The 12,043-nt window shown below is 37.6% G+C and overlaps 1 protein-coding gene across 1 annotated transcript in view; it reads right to left on the bottom strand.

Annotated features, from left to right (window-relative positions):
* Window positions 1-12,043, bottom strand: part of MMRN1 (multimerin 1) — a 61,428-nt gene that overhangs the window by 45,551 nt on the left and 3,834 nt on the right. The window lies entirely within an intron of this gene.

The raw sequence follows: 12,043 nt of genomic DNA, 5'->3' as shown, positions 1-12,043 counted from the left end.
AATCAGCTTCCAAGTTTGAAGTTTCCCTAATCCCCTAAACTTCACCCCGAGCCCTGGATGGAGAAGACAGATGCGAGAGCCCTGCTTCCTGTTTCCTTGCCAGTCGATCTCGCGGTAGAGCTTTTATTTTCTCAAAAGCCGGTGCCTTGGTATTGGCTTCTGTGCGCATCGGGCAAGGAGCCCTTGCTCGGTAGCAATGTTGGTCACCACAGAGGGATGTAAATCTCATGACTGCCTGCCAAAGGCATCGCAGCCCCTGGCAGAGCGCAGGCCCTCGTCACCCATCCTGCGCGGTCACCCAGACCAAACTTGTCTAGAGGGTCAGCTGTCACATTGCTGCTTCCCGCTGCTGCCCTCCAGGCTCCTTGGTGCTACTTTCACTTTTGAGAGAAGAAACCGCTCCTGGATCAGATGTCTTTTGGGTGAGTAACATTGTTAAAATGTGCCAGGACCTAAAGCTGTCTAATAACCTTCTCAGGATTGTGGGTTAGATTCCCACCCTACGGGAGACAAAATAAAAGGTTACAGCTGCTGAGGTACTCAAAGGATTGAGTCCTAAGACTTTGGATTTCTTTGTCCGTGTTTGTCTATGTCTGTTTTGTTAGGAGTGGTTAATAGGGGTTGGCTCGTGGATGACTGTAGCAAAATATTAAACCTGATATTAGTGAGGGTCCTCTGAATCAGGAGGTAAGACATTGCTCCCTGACTAGAAATCTTGCTTTACGCAAGGGTTGGTTTTTAAACCCAAGCCTAATATGATCACCTGGAGGTATAGATACAGGTGTGTATCCTTAATGGAACCTGCCCTGATTACCATGTTGTGTGAGAGGGTAAAGGAGAAATGAGGGACTGTAAATCAGGAGAACTCTCCACTCCAGAACATGTTCTGTGCCTGGGTTAGAGGAATTCCCACCCAAGACGCCTCCTTGGTGTCATTTTGCTCTGGTCGTCCTGAGAAAAAGCCCTTCCAAAATGGGGTATGTCAACGATATACCTGCTAATTTAACAGGAAGGGAAAAGAAGAAACATGTGATCATACCAGTCAGTCTAAGGAGTAAGCACAGTAAAAATAAATAGGAAATATAAGAAGTAAAATTAGTGAAATGGGAGCTAGGAGAAAAATCGTCTATTTCCAAATTGGTGGTCAGCATGGAATAAAAAGCACACCTGTGTCTTTAGAGTGAGTTAATGAAAGGCAGAGACTAAAGAAACAAAACAGGTGGGACAATGTTATTAGACAAACAGGGATTTAAGGAAGGTTGAGATTGTTAAGGCAGTAATAGGACAAAGAGGTATTGTGTATAATTACTTGAGGTTTAAGTAATAAATATGGTGGTCAGACTTGGCCTACATTTAGCCAACTGTAAAGCAAAGGAAAAAAATCTTCCAAAACACAGACAAAACTTGATAAGAGCTATTTTCAACAATCTCACTAAGAATTCTTTTAAGTATTAAACACATCTGAGAGTGGCTGGAGAGGGTTGAAGTATTTTGAAGATGGAGATAATGTTTTCTAATGGAGATAATATCTAAGAATCAACTGGTTATAGAACTCTTATCAGTAAGTTTGTACCTGTCCTTTCGGATAATATGGCTCTTTTAGCTACGTGCTTTTATTCTATAAATGGTAACGTATTATGTTCTTAATTCTATATGACTTCCTACTGTATATGGTATACTGGAGTTATGAAAAAGAAGAAAATGACTTTCTTTTGTAACACTGCCTAGCTCCAACATCGGCTAGAGTCAGGGGGAAAATGGCCTGAGAATGGGTCTTTGAATTACAACACGAACTTACAATTAAGACTTCTTTTGCAAAAGAGAGGAAAAATGGGAGGAAATCAGCTGTGTCCCTGTTTCTTGCAAGGGAAGAGGCCTTTATACAATTGGACACATTTTGGTTTTTCCTCAGTGAGAGTTTTAACCCTCTTCTGTATGAGCCAAGCTAGCAGGCATTGAACTGCTTTTAAGTGTGTAAATATGTATGTAAAAAAGGAAACTTTGCCAGGAGGAACAAACATCGGTGGTGCTAAACACCGTGGGCTACACAGAGGCCTAAATGCATTCTACCTGGAAATTGCCCGGACGTCTAGACTAGCTCATCTATGATCTCTGCTGGGGAGGTAAAATGTTTTGATTTTCTCCCATGAAGATTAAACCCCAGCATGCTCAGAAAGAAGGGAGGCCTTGATTATTTCAACCTGTATCCTCTGTCACATTCAGCTCTGGGTCTCAAGCAGCTGCTTCACTTCACTTTCTTCAAGGTGATACAGTCATCTCTTCCACCCTTCTCCGCATCGGGTAAGTGTTTCAGGGTGGCGAGTGAAACAGAGGCTGGCCTTTCCTAGGCTCCTCTGCGGTAGGCAGGTCCGCCTCAGCACGTGGGGGAGAGCTGCTAGGATCCTCTGACCAAACTGGCTACAGTCTTGGAACTGCTTGGACGGATTCCTCGGCAGCTGGGAAGCATGCGTGTAGGCTACGGTTCTGACAGCCATCTCTATCTAATGGAAAGCTTTCCGGCGTTCCCTAAGTGAATCCTCAAGTCCAAGCTAGTCATCTGGGAGACTTTCTCCTCGGTGGCTTCTCAGGGAATTCTTATAGCCAAGTTGTAGACAGTCGCTGCTATATTGGCTTGCTTCTTTCCAGAAACCAAACTAGGAGATGGAATTGGTTCCTAAACCCTCAGGTTCTTGCTTTCTCTCTCACGGCTCTTGAGGCTGGTTGATTTCCCTCTGCTTTTTTTTTTTTTTTTTAATTTATTTATTTTTTATTTATTTTTATTTTTGGCTGCGTTGGGTCTTCGTTGCTGTGCATAGGCTTTCTCTAGTTGCGTCGAGAGGGGGCTATCCTTCGTTGCGGTGCACGGGCTTCTCTTGTTGCGGAGCTCAGGCTCTAGGCGCGCGGGCTTCAGTAGTTGTGGCTCACAGGCTTCAGTAGTTGTGGCTCACGGGCTCTAGAGTGCAGGCTCAGTAGTTGTGGCTCACGGGCCTAGTTGCTCCGCGGCATGTGGGATCTTCCCAGACCAGGGATCGAACCCGTGTCCCCTGCATTGGCAGGCGGATTCTCAACCACTGCACCACCAGGGAAGTCCCTCCCTCTGCTTTTTGAGGGGAGTGAGGGAAGGTCCTTTTCTAGAGATTTGCAACCCACAGACTGTTCTCAGCTCTTGCGTTTAAAACCTGGGCTATTGGGGCTTCCCTGGTGGCGCAGTGGTTGAGAATCTGCCTGCCAATGCAGGGGACACGGGTTCGAGCCCTGGTCTGGGAAGATCCCACATGCCGCGGAGCAACTGGGCCCGTGAGCCACAACTACTGAGCCTGCGCGTCTGGAGCCTGCGCTCCACAACAGGAGAGGCCGCGATAGTGAGAGGCCTGCGCACTGCGATGAAGAGTGGTCCCCACTTGCCACAACTAGAGAAAGCCCTCGCAAAGAAACGAAGACCCAACACAGCCATAAGTAAATAAATAAATATTAAAAAAAAAAAAAAAAAAAAAAAAACCTGGGCTATTGACCGAGCTGTGACTTAGGAGTCTCATGATCTCTCTCTCCAAACCTCCATTCTCAGAGGGGCTGGCTAACCCTTCAGAACCAGCACTAAGGGGGAAAGCCTTTGAGGGGGCAAGCCTCTAGTGTGCCGATGTGCTTCCTATAAAGGAAGAAGTGTGCTTTGAGTCCCCAGATGTGCGTTCCTTCATCTCCCGTGAACTCAAGGGCTTTCCAGGAGCAACCAACATTGCTGCATCACACAGACCTCGAGTTTCTGGTAAAGCTGCTGGTTGACACCAGGCCCAATTGATGAAGGCTAGGAAAGGCCTTCCCAGGCTCTTGGTGTATGTCGCCAAATAAGCAAATTTTGAGAATTTGACAATCTCACGTGTTCAGAGGATATAGAGAACTGGAATCTCATATATACCGTTGGTAGCAGTATAAATTGGTAAAACCACTTTGAAAAACAATGTGTTAATATCATGTAATAATGAACATGCTTATACTGACCCTGCAGTTACACTTCTAGATACTTTAGAGAAACTCTTGCACATGTGTTCCAGGAATCACGTTATCTGAGTATTTATAGTAGCAAGCATTATTCATAACTATCAAAACCTAAAAGTAGTTTAAATGTCCATTTACCATAGAATGGAGAAATACATTGAAATACTTACATATAGGTATTATTCACCACTTAAACAAATGAACTGTAATATTCAATAACCCAAATTTAACTTATAATAAACTTGTGTGATGCAAGCAAGTTACAGAAATAATACCATACAATGGTTTTTTCTTACATAAAGCTAAAAAATAAAAGTGAATGATACACTGTTAGGGATACACATGGTAAAATTAGGTATTATAATACATCTATTTTGTATCAGATATAGCACAATTTTAAATGATATGATTAAGAATAATAAATAAATCCTGCCTTACAGAAAGATTTAGCTGAATTGCTGTTCTGACCCACATGTCTTATCAATTAGACCATATTATATCCATAACTTTTCTCAAGCCCGTTTCTAAAAACCTTTGTTCATATCCATCCATATATGCTTACTGTCTTCAACATATAAAATAGTGGAGGAATATGAATTGACCATGCTCCAGTGAAGCTGAGAAACTTTAACAGCATCAAAGTAGGCCATTTGCCACAAAAATGCCATGATCAGACAAAAACAGCCTTTATTAAAATACCTATTTTTAGATGACATTCTGGTAGAAGCCATCCAAAATCATATAGATACCGCTTAGGAAAACAAAAATCAGCCTCATTTCTGGTTGTAATACCAGTTATTTTATTATAAAACATCCTATACTAAACTGTAGAAAGTTCTTAATAGCTATAGATTGAATGATTGGATTATACATGATTTTTTTCTCTTTATTTTTCTGTTTCTGTCATTTTTTCCCTATTGTGAATATGTACCTTGTTATGTTAAATTTACATTCTTCCCTCTCATTTGTTTTCTGAGGTTTTTAATCAAGGGTAGAGGCAGAAATGATTTACAAAATGTAGTACTAAAGGAAATGCTACATGACTGTAAAATCAAATCACTGAGTTCAAATTAATATGAGATGTATGCCACTAAATCAGTAAAACATAGGAACTCTATGCTGCTTAAAATAATAATTATTATAATTAAAATAATGTAAAAGTCAACCTAAATGTTAAAAAACAAAGAAGGAACACATTTTTCCCCAGAGTAGAGTCACTAAAGTTAGTAAACATCTGCTTTGGAATATTTAGGCCTCTTTGGACCAAATGTCCCTCTACAAATAAAGCTGACTCAGTCATTCATCTGTCTAAGGCAGATAAATTGAGCACTATACAGCTTATTGTGCAAGGTTCTTTCGAATGAGAAGTTTGAAAATTCAGTTCCATAAAGGCATAAAAAGACACATTGGCACATTTTGTTCAAGCATGGTGATACTTGGAAAAATAATGTGAAACTAAGTATGGCAAAAACAGAAAATAAACATTTTAAAATTAATAAAGACACCATGATAAAGGGATATTTTAAAAATAGATTTTTCCTGCAAATCCACTGATTATCCTAATTACAGAGAATGTCTAACTTCATTAGAAGCACAAATTGTCTGTCACGTGAGCATTGGCTGAATGACTATGGAGGGCACAGGGCGAGGCAGGAAAAAAGTACCACCGTCCCTACATACCCTGGGTACTGAAAAAAAAAGAAAAGAGATGGTTGTTAGAAAGATAGATAGACAAACAGAAAGATATTGTTTGTGAGACTAAATCTCTGCAGTGTCACCTGCAGAGATTGTTTAAAACCCTAAATAGTAAAACCATTTCATGACTAAAATAGTTGAGTAGGCAAAAAAGCAGATTGCCAGTGGCCCAGCAATCTTTGATCCAGTGTAAATTGGAAGAACAATCCACAGCCAAAGAGCCCCTGGTGTGACTTGTAATTAGGTTTATGCTACCGATGAAATAAGCTCATTAAGGGATGTTAAAAATGTAAATATAAATTTAAAACGAAATAATCTGAAAATATAAGTTTAAAAACAGAAAATTCAGCACGGTGAAATGGTGACAGGCAAGTATAAAAGCAAATGTAATGATCCCAGACAAGCATTTTGCTTAAATCTAGAAATCCTTTGTACTTTTCCGGAGTGATTATGGCGGACGGAGAGCAGTTTCTTTGAAGTACTGAGCTTTCTGTGGGGTCCGAACACTCCAAACAGCAGACTGCATTTGGGATTCTCTTTAATGGTAATAACACTGTTGCTTTTGTGCAGCAACATGTACTGAAAAAAGCTTGTATTGATCCTTTGGATTTTCCAAGTTAATAGGTAAAATGTTTGTTTGAAGAAAAAGCAGACATCTTTTGTTATTTATGAACATGAGCCTGGCTTGCAGAACTTACAAAACAAAAGGGAGAAAAGGATTCTATTTTGACATAGACAACTTGAAGTCTTGTGGATAATGATCTAAGAAAAGCATTGTAAGTAAACAATCACTGTACTTTTGATTGAAACATTTTAGAAATCCAGTCTTCCAAGGAGCCGTGAAAACACTAAATTAAAAACAAAGATTCCATTAATTGGTCATTTGCCATTTGAAGTGTACCCTGACCAAACCCTGGTCCAAACATATCCATTCTTATCCTGAATTGAGAGTGGACTGAAGCAACAAAGGATTCATTTAAATAATGACCATGACAAGTATTTTCCTTAAGAAATAGAAGACATCAATCTAAGAATTAACGTTATTTATTTATACTAGTCCTTAGAACACAGATTAATAAATTGCTTGTCATCCTGTTCATAGAAGACAATGTTTAAACATTTATATTCATAACTTGTGATTTGAATTGACACGATAGCATGAAAATACCAAGTCCTGAGGCTATTCACTAGAAATCAAGGTAAACCAGCAAAATCCCCTCCATAAACTAGCCAATGATATGTAATTTTCTCCTGGACGTTGGAGAAGATTTTCTGCTTGGGGAGACGATGTATTTAAGGACATTTTGACTTTGTTTCCTGTCATCCCCTTATTGAGATGAACTTAGGGATTCAATGAGGAACAAGAGAAAATGAAACAACTTATTAGCCATTAGCTTGTTTATTAAATGTGGCTTCCTCATCTACACAATACGTATAATAATATTACCTACCTACCTCACAGGATTGTTGTGAGATTAAATGACTTAATGTATGTAAAATACTTGCTGCTGCTGGTAATGCCTACATGATTCAGAGAGCTCAGTAGGATTTTTTATGAAGGGAATAGATACCTATATAGCTATATATATGTATGTATATATCTCCCATTTTGTTTTTGGCCTCGTACACAAGTAGAGATTGCTCCTTTCTTGCTTCTGTAATGACCTGATAAATTCATCTTAACCATAATTGCTTATGTATATCAGGTCAATAATAAGTTCCAGAAAACCATGACAAAAGACTATTATTGGTGATGTTCAATTCATATGATGAGGCTTAGCTTTCAGAAGAAATATATTCTAAATGTCTCTATAGTCTTAAGTAGTTATGAACAAAAATACTTCCTAAATGTTATGTAATCTTTATAGGAATCTTTATTTTTTCAATCAAACTAAAAAGATGAAATTATTAATAATTAATTATTATGAGAGACCAGGATTTACAGGTAGTTCATCAGTCATAAATGAGAAAGGAAATATACCCAGTGTGAAAGAAATATTAACAGAAATTGGAAGTAAGCATTTAGATTTAGTAAAAAGATTCTTAATATGTAAATCACACACAAATAAAGCATTAGATTTTTTTTTTTTTTAAGCATTAGATTTTTTATATTTAGTTTTGGCTATTAGTCCAAAAGATAAGTCCACCTTGATACAAATCTCCTTAAGAAAATGACTATTTTCAAATTAAAAAAATATTGTGGTTCATTTTATTTTAGTGTAAATACCTTTATATAGTCCATCCTTTTTCAAAAGTCTATATAATATATAAACTGGGATAGAAGTATTAGTTTTATAAAAGAATCATGTAAATATTTGAAACAAATCTTGAGAGGCAATCATGAAAAGCTCAGATTACGGGGACTTTCTGGTTAATTTAGGTTTTAAGATGAAACCCCTTTTATATACCAACTTTTGCAATGAAAATCTTTTGTCAGGCATCACTGATTTTTCTTCCATCACAGTGTAGTGAATGTAATTGAGTTTTTAATGATATATGCTGTATAGTGCCTCAGAGTCACAAATCATTGTGTACATACAATAATAATACTACTAATAATTTCTCAGTGTAATATTTTAGGAGAATGAGTTGAGTGTGTCCCCCTCTCAGGATGTGCATGGAGTTTACTTTTTGGATCCAACCTATTTTCAAAGTTTTAAAGCCAATGACAGTACATTTTTAAGAGGTACACTGAATTAGATATAAAAATACATATGTTATACTTAAGAAACAATTCTTAAAGATACCTTAATTAAACTTTTTTTACAAACTTGTTTTATTTCACCTAATTTTATTTTTTTGTTTCTTTTCCCCATCCTGTTACTTCAACGTATTCAGGGACATTGTAAATTCTATTCCAGTAGGTGTCAGACTTTCCCAGTGTGCAGACCACAGAGCCTCGGGAAAGGCAGGCTAATAGGTGCTGTGATGCTTAATTCTATACTTAAACCAGTTGTTCCTGTAAACTGACTCTTTTAGCATTTCCCCAAATAACACATTTTTAAATTAATAGTTTGGTATTTAAAGAAACAGAAGGTGTACAAACATTTCTTGTTTAATCACCTAGACTGTATAAGCACTCCTTAAATTCTGGCATGTATCATACAATATGTATGTGTATATTCAGCAGCAATTTAGTGAGTAGAAGTATCAAAGAAAGAAAAAAGGAAATGATTAATGAGAAAAAACTGAGATACAGAATATACTTTAGTATTTTCACTGGCAGTAATGTAGTAGATACATTTATTTCTCAAGGACATAAAAAATACTCTTTAATATAATGGTGTGTTTCTTTTTAGAATTTAACAGCATGTGAGAATAATCCCCTTGGATGCTACTAGGCCACTGATAAGAACTTTGCAAACTACACATGATAGAGACTGAATGTTTGTGTCCCCCCAAAATTCATTTGTTGACATCCAAATGCCCATTATGATAATATTGAGAGATGGGGATTTGGGGAGGTGGTTAGGTATAAGGGATTAGTGCCCTTATAAAAGTGGCCCTAGGGAGATCCCTCATGCCTTCCACCATGTGGGAGTACAATGAGAAGTCGGGAATCTGAAAAAGAGCCCTTACTGGCCATGCTGGCAACCTGTTCCTGGGTTTCCAGCTTCCAGAACTGTGAGAAATAAATTTCTGTTGTTTATAAGGAACCCAGTCACTCATTTTGTTATAACAGCCCGAATGGACTAAGATGGCATCTGAATTTAATTGACCAGATTTTTCACATTTAAAACCTCATAATTTACAGAATTAAGCAGAAAAATGCATATTACGATAGGCAGCAGAATTAATTTAATGGTTAGTTTTTGTAATTTTAAACCATTAAATTTTAAAATTTAAATTTTCTATTTACAAGTGGTTTAATAAAAGACTTGTAGAATTTATCATGTTAGACATATTAGAAATCATAATTCATTTAACTTGAGCCACCTATTTGTACATAAAGCAAGTTATATGGCTTATAGAAAGAATAAACAAATGAAATTCTAAAATAAATAAAGTCAATAAACTCAGCAAATATAGTATTCGTCTTGTTTCATATTCAACTTTTCCCTTCTGGCCATTTCGTTAACATTTTACCATATTTATGGCCATTCTATATGCAAAATAAAATACATTGACAAACAAGTAAGTGGGAAACTCTCTAGAAGAGCTCTGATTTCTGCCCTCTCTCCCTCCTCCCTTTCATTAAAAAAAAAAAAACAGAAAAGAAAAAAAACTCCTCAATTGAACATCCATATTTCTATAGTTCTCATATTTCCCAAACTTATATTTCTAGTCTTTATCTCCGCTGTGAACTCCAAATCCATCCAATAATCAGTCATTTCACAGTTTTGTGGAGCTCTCTCTATGTGCATGGCACTATTGTTGGTAGTGAATAGAATAATAATAAGTAAGAAGTTGAAGGGTCCTATCTTTACAGAATGTATTTTGTGGAAAAATATAAAATACACAACTGTCTGCATAAATAGACCCAATAATTTCAAATAAATGCTCTGAAGAAAAAATAGGGGTGATAAGATAAGGATGGCAACTTTCCATTGGGTGGTCAGAGAAGGTCTACTTGAGGGAGGGACATTAAAGCTCGAGTTGCGTAAGAAAAGGAGTCATTTGTCTAAATGCTGAGGGAAGAGCCTTCTCTCAAGCGCAAACAGGAGTTTCCTTGAAATATGTATTAACTTGACATGGTCAGTGACCAGGAGGAAGGCCAGTGTGGCTGGAGGAGATTGAGTGGAGCGAGCTTGGAGCATGGTAGAAAATGAGATCATAAAGATAGGCAGGGGTCATGTCAGGCAGGACCCTGTGTGCATGGTGAGGATTTAGGACTTTATTCTAAATGTATTGAAAGCTACTAAGTGATTTTGGGCATGTGAGCAAAATACTAAACTTCACAGGTTTTAAGACATCTCTGAAATCAGGAATATATTTTGAAATCAATGATATATTTTAGTCACTACTGGTCCGACAGTAGTTACTGCATTGCCTTAGAAATGTCTTAACCAGTTTCATTTATATCTTCATTTCAAGGAGGCAAAAGTGATATAAAAACTCTGAGATAAATCTAAAAACTTTAAATAATGTCATACTTTCTGATTAGTACATAAAATCACATCACAATAGATGAAGTCTTACATCCAATGAAACGCATTAACCTGAATTAAAGTTTAAATACCTTAAATGTATACAATGTTCTATGTCAAACGTATTCAATAAAAAAAGTTTGAAAGATCTCACACTCCTGTGGAGGCAAGAGTGGAAACGTGGACAACTTAGGAGACTAAGTAGTAGATAATGGTGGTTAAGAATAGCATGGTATGGTGAAGGTGGAGAGAAGCTGGCAGATTTGGGGGATATTGGAGGGAACACCAGGAAGACTTCTTGATTGATTATATAAAGGCCAGGAGAGAAAAAGTATAAAGGATGTACCCAAGGTTTCTAGTTATGGAACTAGCCATTCACTGAGATGAAGATTCAGGTACGTGTGTGCAGGGGTTGGGATTGTGAGAGAAGTTAGGTAGGCAGTTAATGCCTATCAATATCTCGTTTCACCTACTATCCTCACAGGGAAGACTCATAACCTCCAGGGTAGGCCACTCATCCTTTTATGTACTCTCATAAACTTCGTTCAGAATGTTTGTTCATCACCATTTTGATTCAACATCAGCATTTGTGATGTACTGTTTTTCCTCCCCATTGCCCTTTTCCCACTGGACTGCAGATTCCATGAGGACAGAACAGGTGGGAGTTTGTCTTCACTGTTTTACCCTCAGCACAAGCACAATGCTGGAGACATATTAGGTCCTCAGCAAATGTTGGTTCAATACCTAAATGCATTAATCCCAGTTTCTTCTTTTTATCCTGCCTGTTTCAAAGTGCTTGGTCACTGACCAACACCCACTGTCCCAGACAGGAAACCACAGCTCCGGTGTAGCCAGGAGTTCCTGTGGTGGTAAGATGAGGGAAAGTACAAGATGAGACAAAAATATGCCAGAAAAATTCTATTGACAGATGTATTCCTTTTACATAGAACCACTATAAAATTCCAAAAATAGTAAGGAAAAAAACCCCAAAACCTAAGATGAGTTTATCCCAAGTCAACAAGGTTTTATTATACAGAAATATTTCTTTGGGAAGGATTCATCTATATATTCACATATAGATCCATAAACTTTACATTCAGTTTGTTAAATACTGTGTACTTATTGTAAACCAAACACTTTACTAGCACTGAAAATATGTCCCTAAACACAAGGAGATCACAAGTTCACTGTAATTATAACATACCATTGTAAGTGTGGTGATAGAAGAATTCAAAAAGAGCTATATGAACAGGTAGAGGGGCCACATA

Source organism: Balaenoptera acutorostrata, chromosome 5 (assembly GCF_949987535.1).
Source record: "Balaenoptera acutorostrata chromosome 5, mBalAcu1.1, whole genome shotgun sequence".
Taxonomy (NCBI): domain Eukaryota; kingdom Metazoa; phylum Chordata; class Mammalia; order Artiodactyla; family Balaenopteridae; genus Balaenoptera; species Balaenoptera acutorostrata.
The sequence above is the reverse complement of the archived record's forward strand: the minus strand, read 5'-3'. Positions and strand labels throughout refer to the sequence as shown.